Here is a 21,225-nt window from a genome sequence, read left to right as displayed (position 1 = left end):
GAGAGAGAGATTCCCCCCCCCTATATATATAAAAACCCAGAAAAGTAAAATTAGTCAAATAAAACATAGCATTCAAACGATACATGTATGATTGCACTAAAGGTATGTTGAAGATGGGAGCAAGTGTCAAAACATCAATCATATAGCACATATTAATATTTATCCAGGAACACAGCCAGGGGCTGCTCTGAAGAATTCCCCATGTCTTTAAATGATTGGAGTTTACTCCAAGAACACAGAGATGTGTAATTGTGCCTTAGATAGAACAAGTGTAATAATTCATTTCTACAAGGTTCCTCAAACATATTTGTGAAACAAATCCATCTGGATGGAAGATACATAAATTCAGTCTACACATGTCAGGGCACCTCCATTAGCAGTGTTGCCTGTTTTTGTTTGAGTTGCATGCATGAAAGTAGCACTTCTGAAAATCTGTGACATGAAAGCCCTGAAGACTGAAATCCTCTATCCACAGAACAGGTACAACACTGGCACCTGCTGTGCATCCTCTTCTACCTTTTCATGCCTTTGTCTCAACCTTATCCTAGAGAGATTATCTTTAGGGATGAGAGAGGAATTTAGTTCCCAGGCCTACTCAATATTGAGTGAACAGTTATTGCTAATTGGGATGATGATGGTTTGTCACGTGAACTGGACTGACACCACTATACCCATTTCAAACGATAGACCACAAACAGGCACTAGATAGTAACAATTTCCAGCCACTACCAACCAGGGAAGAATTCAAATGGTTACCCTAGCTGTCAAAGGCTCCATACTCATTACTTGTCTGAGCCACTCAGTTACGCTGCCAGGCAATTGCCAGCTCGCCCATGTCAGAAACAAGAATATGGAGATAGGCAACAGTGTGCTGGGCTTTAGGCTACGTAGCTAATAAGAAACTTCAATGCCTGTGGTATACTTAGAGTGGAGGTGGAAACTTCACAACTGAGGGCTAAGTGAAAGCAGCACCAACCTGGCACAGGGTCAGGGTTGTGGCAGCCCCATGAAAATCTCAGAACTGTAGCGAGAGGCAAAGAGCCCTGGCATTACTAGAACTATTCCCTAGCAAGGGAGGTAAGTGGTGCTGCAACACTCTTCACCAGCAATATTACAATCTCAGAAAGGATACATCATACGGATACTTTCATGTACAATAATTGTGGGGGCAGGGGTAGCAGACAGCAGGGCAGAAATACAGTCCGTAAAGTGGAGGCCTTACAGCTTGTTAGCAGCCAGACTATTTCCCTGGGGGGCGCGGGGCGAGTGTCACATTTCCTGGGTTCCCAAGTCACTGACCCACAGATTCAGGAAGTAACTAAATATTCAGAAGAGTTATGGCAGAACAGAGGGACGTTTTACTGGGGTGGGGGGAACCCTGTCCTCCCCCCACAACTCAGGAATGGGGGGGAGGGAGGAAAGATAACCCTGTCCCCTCCCCCTCGGGGCTCAGGACGGGGGGGGGGGGAAGAGAGGGATATCCCTGTTCCCTCCCCCCGGGCTCAGGACGGGGGAGGGGGGGGGGGAAGGAGGGATTACCCTGTCCCGGGGCTCAGGACGGGGGAGGGGGGGGGAAGGAGGGATTACCCTGTCCCGGGGCTCAGGACGGGGGAGGGGGGGGGGAAGGAGGGATTACCCTGTCCCGGGGCTCAGGACGGGGGAGGGGGGGGGGAAGGAGGGATTACCCTGTCCCGGGGCTCAGGACGGGGGAGGGGGGGGAAGGAGGGATTACCCTGTCCCGGGGCTCAGGACGGGGGAGGGGGGGGGAAGGAGGGATTACCCTGTCCCGGGGCTCAGGACGGGGGAGGGGGGGAAGGAGGGATTACCCTGTCCCGGGGCTCAGGACGGGGGAGGGGGGGGGAAGGAGGGATTACCCTGTCCCGAGGCTCAGGACGGGGGAGGGGGGGGGAGGAGGGATTACCCTGTCCCGGGGCTCAGGACGGGGGGGGGGGGGGGAAGGAGGGATTACCCTGTCCCGGGGCTCAGGACGGGAAGGGGGAGGGGAAGGAGGGATTACCCTGTCCCGGATCTCAGGACGGGAGGGGGAGGAGGGATAACCCTGTCCCCTCCCAGGGCTCAGACAGGAACGCGCGGGGGGGGGGGGGGGAGGGGAGGGATTACCCTGTCCCGGGGCTCAGGACGGGAGGGGGGGGGGGAGAAGGAGGGATTACCCTGTCCCGGGGCTCAGGACGGGAGGGGGGGGGGAAGGAGGGATTACCCTGTCCCGGGGCTCAGGACGGGGGAGAGGGGGAAGGAGGGATTACCCTGTCCCGGGGCTCAGGACGGGAAGGGGGAGGGGAAGGAGGGATTACCCTGTCCCGGATCTCAGGACGGGAGGGGGAGGAGGGATAACCCTGTCCCCTCCCAGGGCTCAGACAGGAAGGCGCGGGAGGGCGGGGGGGGGAGGGGAGGGATTACCCTGTCCCGGGGCTCAGGACGGGGGGGGGGGGGGGAAGGAGGGATTACCCTGTCCCCCGGAGCTCAGGACGGGAGGGGGGAGGGGAAGGAGGGATTACCCTGTCCCGGATCTCAGGACGGGAGGGGGAGGAGGGATAACCCTGTCCCCTCCCAGGGCTCAGACAGGAAGGCGCGGGGGGGGGAGGAGGGATTACCCTGTCCCGGGGCTCAGGACGGGAGGGGGGGGAAGGAGGGATTACCCTGTCCCGGGGCTCAGGACGGGAGGGGGGGGGAAGGAGGGATTACCCTGTCCCGGGGCTCAGGACGGGAGGGGGGGGGGAAGGAGGGATTACCCTGTCCCGGGGCTCAGGACGGGAGGGGGGGGGGAAGGAGGGATTACCCTGTCCCGGGGCTCAGGACTGGAGGGGGGGGGGAAGGAGGGATTACCCTGTCCCGGGGCTCAGGACGGGAGGGGGAGGAGGGATAACCCTGTCCCCTCCCAGGGCTCAGACAGGAAGGCGCGGGGGGGGGGGGATTACCCTGTCCCGGGGCTCAGGACGGGGGGGGGGGGGGAGGAGGGATTACCCTGTCCCGGGGCTCAGGACGGGGGAGGGGGGGGGGGAGGAGGGATTACCCTGTCCCGGGGCTCAGGACGGGAGGGGGGGGGGAAGGAGGGATTACCCTGTCCCGGATCTCAGGACGGGAGGGGGAGGAGGGATAACCCTGTCCCCTCCCAGGGCTCAGACAGGAAGGCGCGGGGGGGGGGGGAGGGATTACCCTGTCCCGGGGCTCAGGACGGGAGGGGGGGGAAAGGAGGGATTACCCTGTCCCCCGGAGCTCAGGACGGGAAGGGGGAGGGGAAGGAGGGATTACCCTGTCCCGGATCTCAGGACGGGAGGGGGAGGAGGGATTACCCTGTCCCGGGGCTCAGGACGGGAGGGGGAGGAGGGATTACCCTGTCCCGGGGCTCAGGACGGGAGGGGGGGGGAAGGAGGGATTACCCTGTCCCGGGGCTCAGGACGGGAGGGGGGGGGGAAGGAGGGATTACCCTGTCCCGGGGCTCAGGACGGGAGGGGGGGGGGGAGGAGGGATTACCCTGTCCCGGGGCTCAGGACGGGAGGGGGGGGGGAAGGAGGGATTACCCTGTCCCGGGGCTCAGGACGGGAGGGGGGGGGGAAGGAGGGATTACCCTGTCCCGGGGCTCAGGACGGGAGGGGGGGGGGAAGGAGGGATTACCCTGTCCCGGGGCTCAGGACGGGAGGGGGGGGGGGGAAGGAGGGATTACCCTGTCCCGGGGCTCAGGACGGGAGGGGGAGGAGGGATAACCCTGTCCCCTCCCAGGGCTCAGACAGGAAGGCGCGGGGGAAGGAGGGATTACCCTGTCCCGGGGCTCAGGACGGGAGGGGGGGGGGAAGGAGGGATTACCCTGTCCCGGGGCTCAGGACGGGAGGGGGGGGGGGAAGGAGGGATTACCCTGTCCCGGGGCTCAGGACGGGAGGGGGGGGAAGGAGGGATTACCCTGTCCCGGGGCTCAGGACGGGAGGGGGGGGGGGAAGGAGGGATTACCCTGTCCCGGGGCTCAGGACGGGAGGGGGGGGGAAGGAGGGATTACCCTGTCCCGGGGCTCAGGACGGGAGGGGGGGGGGAAGGAGGGATTACCCTGTCCCGGGGCTCAGGACGGGAGGGGGGGGGGAAGGAGGGATTACCCTGTCCCGGGGCTCAGGACGGGAGGGGGGGGGGAAGGAGGGATTACCCTGTCCCGGGGCTCAGGACGGGAGGGGGAGGAGGGATAACCCTGTCCCCTCCCAGGGCTCAGACAGGAAGGCGCGGGGGGCGGGGGATTACCCTGTCCCGGGGCTCAGGACGGGAGGGGGGGGGGGAAGGAGGGATTACCCTGTCCCGGGGCTCAGGACGGGAGGGGGGGGGAAGGAGGGATTACCCTGTCCCGGGGCTCAGGACGGGAGAGGGGGAGGGAAGGAGGGATTACCCTGTTCCGGGGCTCAGGACGGGGGAGGGGGGGGGGAAGGAGGGATTACCCTGTCCCGGGGCTCAGGACGGGGGAGGGGGGGGGAAGGAGGGATTACCCTGTCCCGGGGCTCAGGACGGGGGAGGGGGGGGAAGGAGGGATTACCCTGTTCCGGGGCTCAGGACGGGGGAGGGGGGGGAAGGAGGGATTACCCTGTCCCGGGGCTCAGGACGGGGGAGGGGGGGGGAAGGAGGGATTACCCTGTCCCGGGGCTCAGGACGGGGGAGGGGGGGGGAAGGAGGGATTACCCTGTCCCGGGGCTCAGGACGGGGGAGGGGGGGGGAAGGAGGGATTACCCTGTCCCGGGGCTCAGGACGGGAAGGGGGAGGGGAAGGAGGGATTACCCTGTCCCGGATCTCAGGACGGGAGGGGGAGGAGGGATAACCCTGTCCCCTCCCAGGGCTCAGACAGGAAGGCGCGGGGGGGGGGGGGGGAGGGGAGGGATTACCCTGTCCCGGGGCTCAGGACGGGAGGGGGGGGGAAGGAGGGATTACCCTGTCCCCCGGAGCTCAGGACGGGAGGGGGGAGGGGAAGGAGGGATTACCCTGTCCCGGATCTCAGGACGGGAGGGGGAGGAGGGATAACCCTGTCCCCTCCCAGGGCTCAGACAGGAAGGCGCGGGGGGGGGGGAGGAGGGATTACCCTGTCCCGGGGCTCAGGACGGGAGGGGGGGGGGAAGGAGGGATTACCCTGTCCCGGGGCTCAGGACGGGAGGGGGGGGGGGAAGGAGGGATTACCCTGTCCCGGGGCTCAGGACGGGAGGGGGAGGAGGGATAACCCTGTCCCCTCCCAGGGCTCAGACAGGAAGGCGCGGGGGGGGGGGGATTACCCTGTCCCGGGGCTCAGGACGGGGGGGGGGGAAGGAGGGATTACCCTGTCCCGGGGCTCAGGACGGGGGAGGGGGGGGGAAGGAGGGATTACCCTGTCCCGGGGCTCAGGACGGGGGAGGGGGGGGGAAGGAGGGATTACCCTGTCCCGGGGCTCAGGACGGGGGAGGGGGGGGGAAGGAGGGATTACCCTGTCCCGGGGCTCAGGACGGGAAGGGGGAGGGGAAGGAGGGATTACCCTGTCCCGGATCTCAGGACGGGAGGGGGAGGAGGGATAACCCTGTCCCCTCCCAGGGCTCAGACAGGAAGGCGCGGGGGGGGGGAGGGATTACCCTGTCCCGGGGCTCAGGACGGGAGGGGGGGGAAAGGAGGGATTACCCTGTCCCCCCGGAGCTCAGGACGGGAAGGGGGAGGGGAAGGAGGGATTACCCTGTCCCGGATCTCAGGACGGGAGGGGGAGGAGGGATTACCCTGTCCCGGGGCTCAGGACGGGAGGGGGAGGAGGGATTACCCTGTCCCGGGACTCAGGACGGGAGGGGGGGGGGAAGGAGGGATTACCCTGTCCCGGGGCTCAGGACGGGAGGGGGGGGGGAAGGAGGGATTACCCTGTCCCGGGGCTCAGGACGGGAGGGGGAGGAGGGATAACCCTGTCCCCTCCCAGGGCTCAGACAGGAAGGCGCGGGGGGGGGGGGGATTACCCTGTCCCGGGGCTCAGGACGGGAGGGGGGGGGGGAAGGAGGGATTACCCTGTCCCGGGGCTCAGGACGGGAGGGGGGGGAGAAGGAGGGATTACCCTGTCCCGGGGCTCAGGACGGGAGGGGGGGGAGAAGGAGGGATTACCCTGTCCCGGGGCTCAGGACGGGAGGGGGGGGGGGAGGAGGGATTACCCTGTCCCGGGGCTCAGGACGGGAGGGGGGGGGAGGAGGGATTACCCTGTCCCGGGGCTCAGGACGGGAGGGGGGGGGGAAGGAGGGAGTTACCCTGTCCCGGGGCTCAGGACGGGAGGGGGGGGGGAAGGAGGGATTACCCTGTCCCGGGGCTCAGGACGGGAGGGGGGGGGGAAGGAGGGATTACCCTGTCCCGGGCTCAGACAGGAAGGCGCGGGGGGGGGGAAGGAGGGATTACCCTGTCCCGGGGCTCAGGACGGGGGAGGGGGGGGGAAGGAGGGATTACCCTGTCCCGGGGCTCAGGACGGGGGAGGGGGGGGGAAGGAGGGATTACCCTGTCCCGGGGCTCAGGACGGGAGGGGGGGGGGAAGGAGGGATTACCCTGTCCCGGGGCTCAGGACGGGAGGGGGGGGGGAAGGAGGGATTACCCTGTCCCGGGGCTCAGGACGGGAGGGGGGGGGAAGGAGGGATTACCCTGTCCCGGGGCTCAGGACGGGAGGGGGGGGGAAGGAGGGATTACCCTGTCCCGGGGCTCAGGACGGGAGGGGGGGGGGGAAAGGAGGGATTACCCTGTCCCGGGGCTCAGGACGGGAGGGGGGGGGGAAGGAGGGATTACCCTGTCCCGGGGCTCAGGACGGGAGGGGGGGGGGAGGAGGGATTACCCTGTCCCGGGGCTCAGGACGGGAGGGGGGGGGGAAGGAGGGATTACCCTGTCCCGGGGCTCAGGACGGGAGGGGGGGGGAAGGAGGGATTACCCTGTCCCGGGGCTCAGGACGGGAGGGGGGGGGGAAGGAGGGATTACCCTGTCCCGGATCTCAGGACGGGAGGGGGAGGAGGGATAACCCTGTCCCCTCCCAGGGCTCAGACAGGAAGGCGCGGGGGGGGGGAAGGAGGGATTACCCTGTCCCGGGGCTCAGGACGGGGGAGGGGGGGGGGAAGGAGGGATTACCCTGTCCCGGGGCTCAGGACGGGGGAGGGGGGGGGAAGGAGGGATTACCCTGTCCCGGGGCTCAGGACGGGAGGGGGGGGGGAAGGAGGGATTACCCTGTCCCGGGGCTCAGGACGGGAGGGGGGGGGGAAGGAGGGATTACCCTGTCCCGGGGCTCAGGACGGGAGGGGGGGGGAAGGAGGGATTACCCTGTCCCGGGGCTCAGGACGGGAGGGGGGGGGGAAAGGAGGGATTACCCTGTCCCGGGGCTCAGGACGGGAGGGGGGGGGGAAGGAGGGATTACCCTGTCCCGGGGCTCAGGACGGGAGGGGGGGAGAAGGAGGGATTACCCTGTCCCGGGGCTCAGGACGGGAGGGGGGGAGAAGGAGGGATTACCCTGTCCCGGGGCTCAGGACGGGAGGGGGGGGGGAGGAGGGATTACCCTGTCCCGGGGCTCAGGACGGGAGGGGGGGGGAAGGAGGGATTACCCTGTCCCGGGGCTCAGGACGGGAGGGGGGGGGAAGGAGGGATTACCCTGTCCCGGATCTCAGGACGGGAGGGGGAGGAGGGATAACCCTGTCCCGGGGCTCAGGACGGGGGAGGGGGGGGGGGAAGGAGGGATTACCCTGTCCCGGGGCTCAGGACGGGGGAGGGGGGGGAAGGAGGGATTACCCTGTTCCGGGGCTCAGGACGGGGTGGGGGGGGGGAAGGAGGGATTACCCTGTCCCGGGGCTCAGGACGGGGGAGGGGGGGGGGAAGGAGGGATTACCCTGTCCCGGGGCTCAGGACGGGGGAGGGGGGGGGAAAGGAGGGATTACCCTGTCCCGGGGCTCAGGACGGGAGGGGGGGGGGAAGGAGGGATTACCCTGTCCCGGATCTCAGGACGGGAGGGGGAGGAGGGATAACCCTGTCCCCTCCCAGGGCTCAGACAGGAAGGCGCGGGGGGGGGGAAGGAGGGATTACCCTGTCCCGGGGCTCAGGACGGGGGAGGGGGGGGGAAGGAGGGATTACCCTGTCCCGGGGCTCAGGACGGGGGAGGGGGGGGGAAGGAGGGATTACCCTGTCCCGGGGCTCAGGACGGGAGGGGGGGGGGGAAGGAGGGATTACCCTGTCCCGGGGCTCAGGACGGGGGAGGGGGGGGGAAGGAGGGATTACCCTGTCCCGGGGCTCAGGACGGGGGAGGGGGGGGGAAGGAGGGATTACCCTGTCCCGGGGCTCAGGACGGGGGAGGGGGGGGGAAGGAGGGATTACCCTGTCCCGGGGCTCAGGACGGGGGAGGGGGGGGGAAGGAGGGATTACCCTGTCCCGGGGCTCAGGACGGGGGAGGGGGGGGGGAAGGAGGGATTACCCTGTCCCGGGGCTCAGGACGGGAGGGGGGGAGAAGGAGGGATTACCCTGTCCCGGGGCTCAGGACGGGAGGGGGGGGGAAGGAGGGATTACCCTGTCCCGGGGCTCAGGACGGGAGGGGGGGGGAAGGAGGGATTACCCTGTCCCGGATCTCAGGACGGGAGGGGGAGGAGGGATAACCCTGTCCCGGGGCTCAGGACGGGGGAGGGGGGGGGGGGAAGGAGGGATTACCCTGTCCCGGGGCTCAGGACGGGGGAGGGGGGGGGGGAAGGAGGGATTACCCTGTCCCGGGGCTCAGGACGGGGGAGGGGGGGGGGGGAAGGAGGGATTACCCTGTCCCGGGGCTCAGGACGGGGGAGGGGGGGGAAGGAGGGATTACCCTGTTCCGGGGCTCAGGACGGGGTGGGGGGGGGGGAAGGAGGGATTACCCTGTCCCGGGGCTCAGGACGGGGGAGGGGGGGGGGGAAGGAGGGATTACCCTGTCCCGGGGCTCAGGACGGGGGAGGGGGGGGAAAGGAGGGATTACCCTGTCCCGGGGCTCAGGACGGGAGGGGGGGGGAAGGAGGGATTACCCTGTCCCGGATGTCAGGACGGGAGGGGGAGGAGGGATAACCCTGTCCCCTCCCAGGGCTCAGACAGGAAGGCGCGGGGGGGGGGAAGGAGGGATTACCCTGTCCCGGGGCTCAGGACGGGGGAGGGGGGGGGAAGGAGGGATTACCCTGTCCCGGGGCTCAGGACGGGGGAGGGGGGGGGGAAGGAGGGATTACCCTGTCCCGGGGCTCAGGACGGGAGGGGGGGGGGAAGGAGGGATTACCCTGTCCCGGGGCTCAGGACGGGAGGGGGGGGGAAGGAGGGATTACCCTGTCCCGGGGCTCAGGACGGGAGGGGGGGGGGGAAGGAGGGATTACCCTGTCCCGGGGCTCAGGACGGGGGAGGGGGGGGGAAGGAGGGATTACCCTGTCCCGGGGCTCAGGACGGGGGGGGGGGGGAAGGAGGGATTACCCTGTCCCGGGGCTCAGGACGGGAGGGGGGGGGGAAGGAGGGATTACCCTGTCCCGGGGCTCAGGATGGGAGGGGGGGGGGAAGGAGGGATTACCCTGTCCCGGGGCTCAGGACGGGGGAGGGGGGGGGAAGGAGGGATTACCCTGTCCCGGGGCTCAGGACGGGAGGGGGGGGGGAAGGAGGGATTACCCTGTCCCGGGGCTCAGGACGGGAGGGGGGGGGGAAGGAGGGATTACCCTGTCCCGGGGCTCAGGATGGGGGAGGGGGGGGGAAGGAGGGATTACCCTGTCCCGGGGCTCAGGACGGGGGAGGGGGGGGGAAGGAGGGATTACCCTGTCCCGGGGCTCAGGACGGGGGAGGGGGGGGGAAGGAGGGATTACCCTGTCCCGGGGCTCAGGACGGGAGGGGGGGGGGAAGGAGGGATTACCCTGTCCCGGGGCTCAGGACGGGGGAGGGGGGGGGAAGGAGGGATTACCCTGTCCCGGGGCTCAGGACGGGGGAGGGGGGGGGAAGGAGGGATTACCCTGTCCCGGGGCTCAGGACGGGGGAGGGGGGGGGAAGGAGGGATTACCCTGTCCCGGGGCTCAGGACGGGGGAGGGGGGAGGGGGGGAGGAAGGAGGGATTACCCTGTCCCGGGGCTCAGGACGGGGGAGGGGGGGGGAAGGAGGGATTACCCTGTCCCGGGGCTCAGGACGGGGGAGGGGGGGGGAAGGAGGGATTACCCTGTCCCGGGGCTCAGGACGGGAGGGGGGGGGAAGGAGGGATTACCCTGTCCCGGGGCTCAGGACGGGGGAGGGGGGGGGAAGGAGGGATTACCCTGTCCCGGGGCTCAGGACGGGGGAGGGGGGAGGGGGGGAGGAAGGAGGGATTACCCTGTCCCGGGGCTCAGGACGGGGGAGGGGGGGGGAAGGAGGGATTACCCTGTCCCGGGGCTCAGGACGGGGGAGGGGGGGGGAAGGAGGGATTACCCTGTCCCGGGGCTCAGGACGGGAGGGGGGGGAAGGAGGGATTACCCTGTCCCGGGGCTCAGGACGGGGGAGGGGGGGGGGAAGGAGGGATTACCCTGTCCCGGGGCTCAGGACGGGGGAGGGGGGAGGGGGGGAGGAAGGAGGGATTACCCTGTCCCGGGGCTCAGGACGGGAGGGGGAGGAGGAATAACCCTGTCCCGGGGCTCAGGACGGGGGAGGGGGGGGGAAGGAGGGATTACCCTGTCCCGGGGCTCAGGACGGGGGGGGGGAGGGGGGGAGTGGAGGAAGGAGGGATTACCCTGTCCCGGGGCTCAGGACGGGAGGGGGAGGAGGAATAACCCTGTCCCCTCCCAGGGCTCAGACAGGAAGGCGGGGGGGGGGGGGCAGGGATTACCCTGTCCCCTCCCCCCCCGGGGGCTCAGGAGCGGGTGGTGGGGTAACCCGGTCCCGTCCCCCCGCCACAGGGGCGGGGTAACCTCCCCCCATACATCCCGGCCCGGCTGTGGGAGGAGGCCGAGCGGCGCTCCCCGCCACACCGACCCCTCAGGGCCCGACATGGCGGGCGCCCCTCACCAGGTTCACCATCCCGGCGCGCTCCCCAGCGCTCAGCCCCGGCCGCCGCCACCGGTTTGAACAGGCCTCTGTCCCGCCCCTTTGCGTTCGGCCCGGCCCAGGGCGCTCATTGGTCAGTCCCTTCCCGCTCTCACCCAATCCCCTGCAGGCAGGCAGGCAGTTCGCGCCGGATACATATAAACCCCGCCCCCTGACAACGCACGAGCCCCTTCTCCTCCCAAGCGGCATGAAAAGTACCTTCTGATTGGCTGAAGTAGGCGGCCTTTGGAAAACGCGCCCAAGCTTTAACGGGATTGGTTAGCTGGGAGGAAGGGGCGGGGATTATGGCTGGTCAATGCTGAGTGGTTAAAAGGGCGGCTGTGGGCGGAGCAGTTGCCAGGGTGCAGTAGGGGGAGGGAAGATGGTTGCTAAGGAGCAGCCCCTGGTGGTGTTGGTAGGGTTCCCTTTGGCCAAGGAAGGCAGGGGCTGAAGATGGCTGCTAAGGGGTGGGGCAGCAGCAGGGTACTCACGGGCAGGGGTAGAGGACAGCTGCCAAGGGGTGAAGGAGACAGTAGGGTCCTTGCTAGCCAAGGCCGCCCCTGCCAGACCCAGGGCATGAGCATCCTACAGCTCCTTTGACAGCTGAACGGGTGGAATTTGAATAGTTTGGTCAACGCTGTTGTCAAAAGGGAAAAAAAATACGGTCTCCCTCCACAGGGTGTATTGATCCTTAGCTAGCCCTGTCGTATGTGTCTAACAGGCTCTTCTGGAGAGAGCGGCACAGAGTGGCCATAACCAACCTGTAGGGCTCAAAGGTCATCACACACTCTGTGTGTGCTGCACCAGTCTTGCCCCTGTGGTTGTCTTTGGCATAGCAATGGCCTGATGCTCTGCTGAGCACAAAGGAAGAGGGAGGGAAGTGTTGGTTAAGTGCAAGGGTGAACTCCCTACCACTTACAAAATGTGCTATGGTGGTAGATTCTTCATGCACAAGATCAGAGGCTGAGCTTGAAAAGATGAGCCTGAGTTTATACAAAGAGTACATGGGAGAGGAAGGATGTTCTTGTGGTTAGAGTACTGGATGGGGACTCAGGTAATCCCTCTGGCTCTACTGCAGACTTGCGGTGTGGCCTTGGGCATGTCACACACCTGGAAACGTTCAAAGGGCCTTTGACTGTTCTGCGGGGTATTTGGCTAGCCAATTTTGGGTGCACAGAAAATAGGGAATTTTCAAAGAATGCAGGCAGTGTTTGTTATTTCAAATTATGCACTTAGTATTGGATGCCCAGTCCTCAGCTGGACACCCAGTCACTGGGATGTCAGAAACTCACACTATATGATGCTATGCTCTCCAGGCACTGCTGTTCTCCTAGGGGCAAACTCACCATTGCAGCAGCAGGGAAAGAGAGAAGGCAGCTTGCACTGTCTCTGTTCAGGACTAATTTACCCCTTTCATAGGATAGGGTAGTCCTGAAGATTGCCATAACTTGTCTTTGTTGTGATGGCCCCTGTTAGAAATTGCTGGGGCGTAGAAACAGCAAGATGCTGGTCTGCCCCATCCACATCTGTGGTCTAGAATGCCCTCTGCAGCCAGGGCTCTTGTGAGGTGGCGCACAGATGTCAAACTTGCTCTACACATGGTATAGAGGCTCTAGGACTACAGAAATTGCACCTGTCCTATGGCATGTTTGCCCCAGCCTAGCTGGCAGAAAGGGGAGACCACAGGCCAGCAATGAATCTCATCTGGCCCCATTTTAAAAAGTCACAGCGTCCCCCTCATTCAAAGTGTTTCAGCCAACCTCTTATGGGGCATCTATGGCTTATTGGGACAGTAATTTGGCTCTCTAGACAAAGATTGGTCAGGAACAAATAATGGTTGGTAGAGGAGGAATTGGGGATAATTTTATATTAAATAAATCACTGTGGGACTAATAAGAGGTGCATATTTCACCTTGATTGCTTTGCTTTGTGTATTGTATCCCCTTCCTTTGTATGTCTTTTAGTCTTCGCTCTTGCATTTTGCTCTGCACAGATGAACCCCTATACTGGTGCAGGGCCTGTGTCTTCCCTCTGCACTAGGCAAATGCCTAACACATGGTGGGTGCTGTCATAATCTAAATAAAGAATAGTGCAATATTTCCTATATAAGCATGGGAAAAAACCCTGCTATCTCAGATACCACTGTGTGGTGACTGTTGACTTTAAGGGTTCCATCTACTGTCTAATTTATCTGTGCACCAAGCGCCGAAGTATCTGCACTGTATCCATAAATAAGATTCACACTGAATGTTTTGGAAAAAAGACAAAGTTTTTCACCCCTCCTTTTATTTATATGCTCTCAAGATTCCATCTTAAAAGTTTCCTAATGCTGGAATTGATGTTTACATCTCCTGTTCCTGATAACCGTTCTATTTTCAAAATACTCGACAGCAATAAAAAATTAAAAAAACAGCTTGGCTTATGTTAAAGTTTCTGTTTACGTTGTGGCTGCTCAGGAATAGATATCATTTAGCTTTTTCAGGGAATAATGCTTGTATCATGTACAATCTGTCACCAAGCGCTTATGGCTCCCAAGCAATAAATAAATTAAAAAATTCTCCCATACGCATCTAAGAATAATTTACAACATGAAGGATCAAACAGCAAGATTTTTCCAAGGAGTCCTGTATCCAAAGCTCTAAACACAAAGGTAGGAGGGGTTTGTGGTCTGGCACCAAAGCATCTATGTGAATTTTGTAACATACAGAAGCTGTGTGTGAGAATCCAAAGGGTTATGCTGAGTTAGTGGAGAATTTTCCATGCAGACACAGTCATGACTGCTATGAAAGCAATCCTGTTTGAAACCTTTTGGGTTTTGGACCCTTTCTGTTTCTCATTTGATAGCAAGCAGGCTCCTGATGGCTGGCTCAGAGACCGAGGCCCATGCTTGTTGTATTGAGGCCTAAGTGCTTTGCTGAATCAGGGCCCTAGTGAAGGCATTTATACCCTGAATATAGGGTATGTACAGGTAAAGGGTTAAATTTATGACTGTCAGACAAAGAAGCATCCCACTCCAAGATAGAGGTTTGATGGACAAACTATACTCAACTTGTGCAAGGAGTTGAAAGGAGATCTGGAGAGTAAGAAGCATCATTGTCGTACGTTTCCTTTGATTGGGAAAATAATGGGTAAGAGGATCCTTCCAAGCTACCATCATGCTTGTTAGTCACCTACCACTGCATCGCTCAATTTCTTGAAGGTCTTTTTGGAAAAAGGTTGTTTCGTTTTCTAAGAGATCCATAGTAATGGGGTTAGAGAGCTCCAATGGTGATATTGTCAGAAATCCCAAGGTGGCGGCATGTCAGTTTTTCATATTGTTTTGAAAAAATTATAGGTGGAACTGAGAGTTTCAAAATCTCTCTCTTCCCTCTCCCGTTCTATTTATCTTCCCTTATCTCCTTTTCCTTCTTCTTAACCACCCCCTCTTTCTTATGCCATTACAGGAGAAGTCCCCAAACTGTGGGGTGGAGAGGAACGTTTAGTAGGGTGTGGTGGGGCCCAAGCCAGCCCCCATGGGGGGCAGGGAGGGAGTGCCACCCAGCCCTGCTCTGCTCCCAGTTCTGCTCCGGCCTGCCCCCAGCTGCGGCTCCGATCCAGCCTTTGCTCCTGACCGTGGCCTGGCCACGCACCCAGCCCTTGTCCCGCACCCAGCCTTGGCCCTTGGCTGTGGCTCCGTTCCCGGCCCTGGCCCCAGACCCAACCCCAGCTGCAGCCCCAGCCTCGGCCCCCTTACCACTGGGGTTGTTCCCCCTTCTCGCCCCCTTCCCCCAGAGACAGATACCCACTCCTGGGTGTGGACAGGGTAAGGGGTGGAGTGACCCTGAAAACTTTGGGGACCACAACATTAGAGTGATATTATGTGTAACCCCGTTTCTCATGTATTGTTGGACAATTACAGCTCCCAAGAAGGTACGTTTTTAAGGTGCACAAGCTAGTCAAACAGACTTGTTTGCAGAGCATGAGTACCGCTATGCTCTAGGGCTCATATTATGCTTTATAATGAAGAAAATAATGGAAGATTCATATTGTATGTGATAAAAATTGTTTGTCCCATGTTTGGAGAATGTTACTTTCTTGGTACACAAAAACTCAGAAGTCGCTGGTGGAATTTATAGGAGAGTCTATATGTTTTCCATGCTATTACCTAAGCATAGTTTAACAATTGATTATGTTTTGGTAGGGTTTTGTTACAAAGTTCTGCCAACAACACTCTGATTGTTAAAAATACATTTGGATAGTGAATATACACTGAAAGCCTAAATGTTTGCTGCAGGCAGACTTTGCAAGATGTCATTTCAAAAAAGGGCAAGCAACTGAAACTGCAAAATATGAGGAAGCTTCATTGTTTGTTTGTTTTTTAACATGCATGTGGTTTTACATTGCTTTCAGCCACCACCCAAGTGCAGATGTGGTAGACATTTGGCTGGAATTATAAAACTCATTGATTGGCTGTCTTTTCCATCAATACAGTTTCAAATGAACATGATTTCTCTGCAGTGCAGAATGAAAACATACAACCCCTTGAGAACCATTGCTAGCTAAGTGACTTCCTTATGCATACAATGTTCCAGGATGCTGCTGACACAGTAGTGGACTCAAGAAAGCCATGGGTTATTTTGTATTAGTATTTTAGTGTTAAAAATTCAGGGTAAAACAGAACGGGACACAGTCAAGCTGGATCTGCACCTCCTGTAATCTCATTGAATCAAAATCAGACCAGAAATTTGGCCCCATATCTGGTGATCAGCAACAAATTTGTAGATTAACTGCTGAGAACCGTGGTAAATTAGTAGCCTATGCCATTTTAATATAATTAATATTCATTATTCATTTAAAGAACAACGTACTCTTGTTTCTACAAAAAGGGTCCACTCTTGCTCCTGTTGAAACCCATGCCATAAATCCCATTGGGAATGGGTCCAAAGAAAAGTAATTATTCTATTTGACATCTTCACTGCAGAGCTCCATTGCATATTCTGGACTCATCATTTCTGTGTGGAATGAGTGCAGAATTTCAATAGAGATTTAGTGAGGTTTGGAGAGGGGAATTTTGCTTCTGGCTGTAATTCCATCAATGGAATCTAACAGCACAGCAGGACTGAAATGATGCATGTGTCTTGTGCTGGTCCTCTGCACAGGAGTGAATTTCATCCTATTATCACAGTATATGCGCTGTTTTTTCTATTTATACTAAACACAGAAATTGTCTGGTTTCCCCAAAGCATTTTCTGTAACTTCTAGCTTTTACTGTTTGCACTTTTGTTCCTTTCACAGTGGCTTCCTTGTGACTTTTCCATAAAATTGCTTGGATAGATTCATAGATTCTAGGACTGGAAGGGACCTCGAGAGGTCATCGAGTCCAGTCCCCTGCCCTCATAGCAGTACCAAATACTGTCTAGACCCTCCCTGATAGACATTTATCTAACCTACTCTTAAATATCTCCAGAGATGGAGATTCCGCAACCTCCCTAGGCAGTTTATTCCAGTGTTTAACCACCCTGACAGTTAGGAACTTTTTCCTAATGTCCAACCTAAACCTCCCTTGCTGCAGTTTAAGCCCATTGCTTCTTGTTCTATCCTTAGAGGCTAAGATGAACAAGTTTTCTCCCTTCTTATGACACCCTTTTAGATACCTGAAAACTGCTATCATGTCCCCTCTCAGTCTTCTCTTTTCCAAACTAAACAAACCCAATTCTTTCAGCCTTCCTTCATAGGTCATGTTCTCAGGACCTTTAATCATTCTTGTTGCTCTTCTCTGGACCCTCTCCAATTTATCCACATCTTTCTTGAAATGCGGTGCCCAGAACTGGACACAATACTCCAGCTGAGGCCTAACCAGCGCAGAGTAGAGCGGAAGAATGACTTCTCATGTCTTGCTCACAACACACCTGTTATTGCATCCCAGAATCATGTTTGCTTTTTTTGCAACAGCATCTGTCGACTCATATTTAGCTTGTGGTTCACTATAACCCCTAGATCCCTTTCTGACGTATTCCTTCCTAGACAGTCTCTTCCCATGCTGTATGTGTGAAACTGATTGTTCCTTCCTAAGTGGAGCACTTTGCATTTGTCTTTATTAAACTTCATCCTGTTTACCTCAGACCATTTCTCCAATTTGTCCAGATCATTTTGAATTATGACCCTATCCTCCAAAGCAGTTGCCTCCCAGTTTGGTATCATCTGCAAACTTAATAAGCGTACTTTCTATGCCAATATCTAAGTTGTTGATGAAGATATTGAACAGAGCCGGTCCCAAAACAGACCCCCTGAGGAACCCCACTTGTTATACCTTTCCAGCAGGATTGGGAACCATTAATAACTACTCTCTGAGTATGGTTATTCAGCCAGTTATGCACCCACCTTATAGTAGCCCCATCTAAATTGTATTTGCCTAGTTTATCGATAAGAATATCATGTGAGACCGTATCAAATGCCTTACTAAGTCTAGGTATACCACATCCACAGCTTCTCCCTTATCCACAAGACTCGTTATCCTATCAAAGAAAGCTATCAGATTGGTCTGACATGATTTGTTCTTTACAAATCCATGCTGGCTATTCCCTATCACCTTACCACCTTCCAAGTGTTTGCAGATGATTTCCTTAATTACTTGCTCCATTATCTTCCCTGGCACAGAAGTTAAACTAACTGGTCTGTAGTTTCCTGGGTTGTTTTTATTTCCCTTTTTATAGATGGGCACTATGTTTGCCCTTTTCCAGTCTTCTGGAATCTCTCCTGTCTCCCATGATTTTCCAAAGATAATAGCTAGAGGGTCAGATACCTCCTCTATTAGCTCCTTGAGTATTCTAGGATGCATTTCATCAGGCCCTGGTGACTTGCAGGCATCTAACTTTTCTAAGTGATTTTTAATTTGTTCTTTTTTTATTTTATCTTCCAAACCTACCCCCTTCCCATTAGCATTCACTATGTTAGGCATTCCTTCAGACTTCTCGGTGAAGACCGAAACAAAGAAGTCATTGAGCATCTCTGCCATTTCCAAGTTTCCTGTTACTGTTTCTCCCATAGTTCCATAAATGACCATTTAAAAGCAAGATCTTCCTTAGTGTGTGGACCCATCATTTCACAGTTAAATTATCTAGGAAGAGGATTCATAAGGGGCAAACTTTTTTTTCCTATTTCTTGCACCGTGGGGCCCATATTCTGATTTGGGCTTGGATTGGCCTGGAGTCTCCAGGAATTAAAGATTAAACTTTAAAGATTATGTCATGTGATGAGATCTCCAGGAATACATCCAACCAAAACTGGCAACCCTACTTTTGGGTACTACTGTAATATAAATAATAATAAGTAACTAATGTTTCAGGTCAAAGATACAATGGGTGAGGCTGCAAAAATGCACCCATTGCAGCAAAACCAGCTTTAGAAATTTGGCCCGTCAACAGCATATTCTAAATTACTAGTAAATTTTTATTGTTTGCTCCTTGTTCTATATGAAAAGAGATTTTATTTTGCTTTTTTATCAGAAGGGACTATTCGTGCTTTGTTAACGTATTAAAACATGCTTTATTACAACTCATTATTGTAAAGCCTCAGGACTACTATAAATATGAAAAGTTCTACATGCAAACAAATTGATTTATATTCTGTTTAGTATTGTTTATGTAGCTATGCCTTTGAAGGAGAAAGAAGTCTACAAGCCCATCAATAAGAGAAGAAAAATCAGACTTTGACTAAATATTATTTATATAATCTCAGTGTGTAGATTTGTACCTGTGTATCTATGTGTGGGATGGGGGCCCATGTTATGAGTTTGTCCTGGGCCCAGCAAAATTTTGTTTGGGGCTTGCTACACTGATTTAGTCCAGCTGAGGATTTGGTTTTCAGTGTCTAACCAAGAGAGTTCATACTGAGCGTTTTCTTTTTGGGGAATCCCACTAGTGTTATGTTTTCCCTGTTTCAGGCATAATAAACATGGTTATAACCTTCAGCTGATAGAGAATTGCACAATTTAAATACAAAAAATTCTTTATACTCAAGAATGTCCAGGAGAAAACGTTACCCAATGTATAAATGAATTTGCTTTTCAACTGTTCTCTCAATGCACTTCCCAAATTGTTAGTAACCAAGCCAAGAAACATGCTTGAAACTAGAACTCTTGTGCATTGCTGGCTTGTTCTTCCATGCACTGTCTGTTCAATGATACTTGAATACTTGGTCTATGACCACATGGTCTTCTGCAGAGGGAATGATATGAAATCCCAAACCGACAGCAGAGTTATTACTTCATTCTTTGTGAAAGCAGCAGGGGGTGAAGTTACGAGTGAATCTCCGTGAAATAGCTTCACGAACTGTAATGGAGGTGAAGGATCCAATCCAAATATTTAAAAGGTGGACTTGCATTTAAATTATGTTTAAAGTTTGACAATCCAAGAAAATTTCTGAAGGTTCTGGTGAAGCATTCACTTTTTGTTGAATGTATTAGCCAGTGGGTGTCCTATCAGAGCATGGAGTTGAGTGGATTTACTTGCTTCCTCCTCCTTCTTCTTCAATCTTTTCCTTTGTGCATTTTATGTGGTTTTAGTGAAAATGAGCCACATTCTTGTCAATTTAAGTGAGGGTGTCTGGTAGGTGACAGGAGAGAAGGAGGTTACAATAGTCTGTGCAGGACATTACTAAGGGTAAGTGTTTTAGCTCTGGAGTTAGAGAAGAAGGGATGGAATTTGAAGATGTAGAAGAAAAGGCAACAAGATTTAACAACAGCTGGGATATGAGGGGAGAGGGAAAGAAAGGAATCAAAGTCCTGAGATACAGGGCGGAACTATCTCTTGTGATGGGGAATATTTTTGATTGGGGAGATGAGTGGTGTGTTTTTTGTGTGTGTGTGTGTGTGTGTGTGCCATGCTGTGTTTTGCTTGTTGGCAGGAAAAGATGCTTAGAATTAAAGGAATTAACCTACCAACTAAACAAAAGGCAAATAAACAATGGAAGAGTTATTGAATGTTTCCTTTCTGAAGGCTGTAATCTCAATTTGTACCCATAATTCCTGTTAACAGAAGAGCCATCATATGAGGAATCAGAAGAGTCCTCCCAATGTTTTATTTGTATTGCAATAACACATAAGAACCTCAGTCATTGACCAGGACCCTATTGTGCAAGGCGCTGTACAAACAGAACAAAAAGACAGTCCCTGCCCCAAAGAATTTGCTTATTCTGCTTTTTCATGTTACAGTTCTTTTCTACACTGAACAGCCCTAATTACCTTTGATCATCTTTTTTGTCTTCCTCTGAATATTTTCCAGTTCCTATATCCTTTTTGAGATGGTGTTACCATATTTGCTCGTTACTTTGAGGTATGCTCATTTATTAGGGTTACTCTTGGGGCGGAGGGGGGGATTGTAATTCTATCAATGTACTGCTTGTATCACTTGTGTTCTCATACAGAACTCTACTTCTCCCTGCTGCAAGTTGTTCTCATATGGAGCTCTACTCCCTACTGCAAGTTCCCTGCAAGTTCCCTCCCAGTGGAGCTAGCCTGCAGGATGTAGGTTCCTCAGGGCTGGGTACTTCCAGCCCCAGAATCAGACGCACACACACACATTAACAGAGCGCGTTTGAGAGGACCGAGTTAATCAGCACTCCCAAGCTGACCCCTGATATGTCCCTGGACTCAGTAGGCTGGGTCGAGCAGCACTTCCAAGCTGTCACCCTCATAGGCCCTTGGATTCAGCAGGCTGGGTTGAACAGCACTTCCAAGCTGCCACCCTCATATGTTCCAGGTTCACCACATCCCTATCCCCACTTTCACATTACAATTGTTCTGGTAGTAACCCACTTGATGAGCAAACCCCACAGGAGTTTTGGGCACTGCAGGGATCTTTAGCTTAGATACGTGGAGCGTTGCTGCAGAGCGAATGAGGAAGCCAAAAAACACCCATGGGGTGGAGGGGAGGGGATGGGAGAAAGAGAGAGAAGCAACCAGCTTAACCATGAAAGTTATTTATTGCCAGGTAATAACCATAGGGGAGCCAAACAAACAAAACAGTGATAATATTAAATCTAACTTAAATTTGATTATAAAACTCAGGTTTAGAAAACTATAACTGATCACACAAGTCAGGGTCAGAAGGCTATACGAGTGAGAGAGCGAGAGCTGGGTTCTCACCACTCTGTGAAGCTTGAATCGATCAGGGGTCCCAGGTGGTGGTGGTAGCTGAGGGTCTGGAATGCAGGAGACAGGCAGAGCCCCCAGCATGATCAGTCAGGAGAAGATGAAGTCCCAGTGCAACTGAT

The sequence above is a fragment of the Emys orbicularis genome, chromosome 4 (assembly GCF_028017835.1).
Source record: "Emys orbicularis isolate rEmyOrb1 chromosome 4, rEmyOrb1.hap1, whole genome shotgun sequence".
Lineage (NCBI taxonomy): Eukaryota > Metazoa > Chordata > Testudines > Emydidae > Emys > Emys orbicularis.
This window is presented reverse-complemented; position numbering follows the sequence as displayed.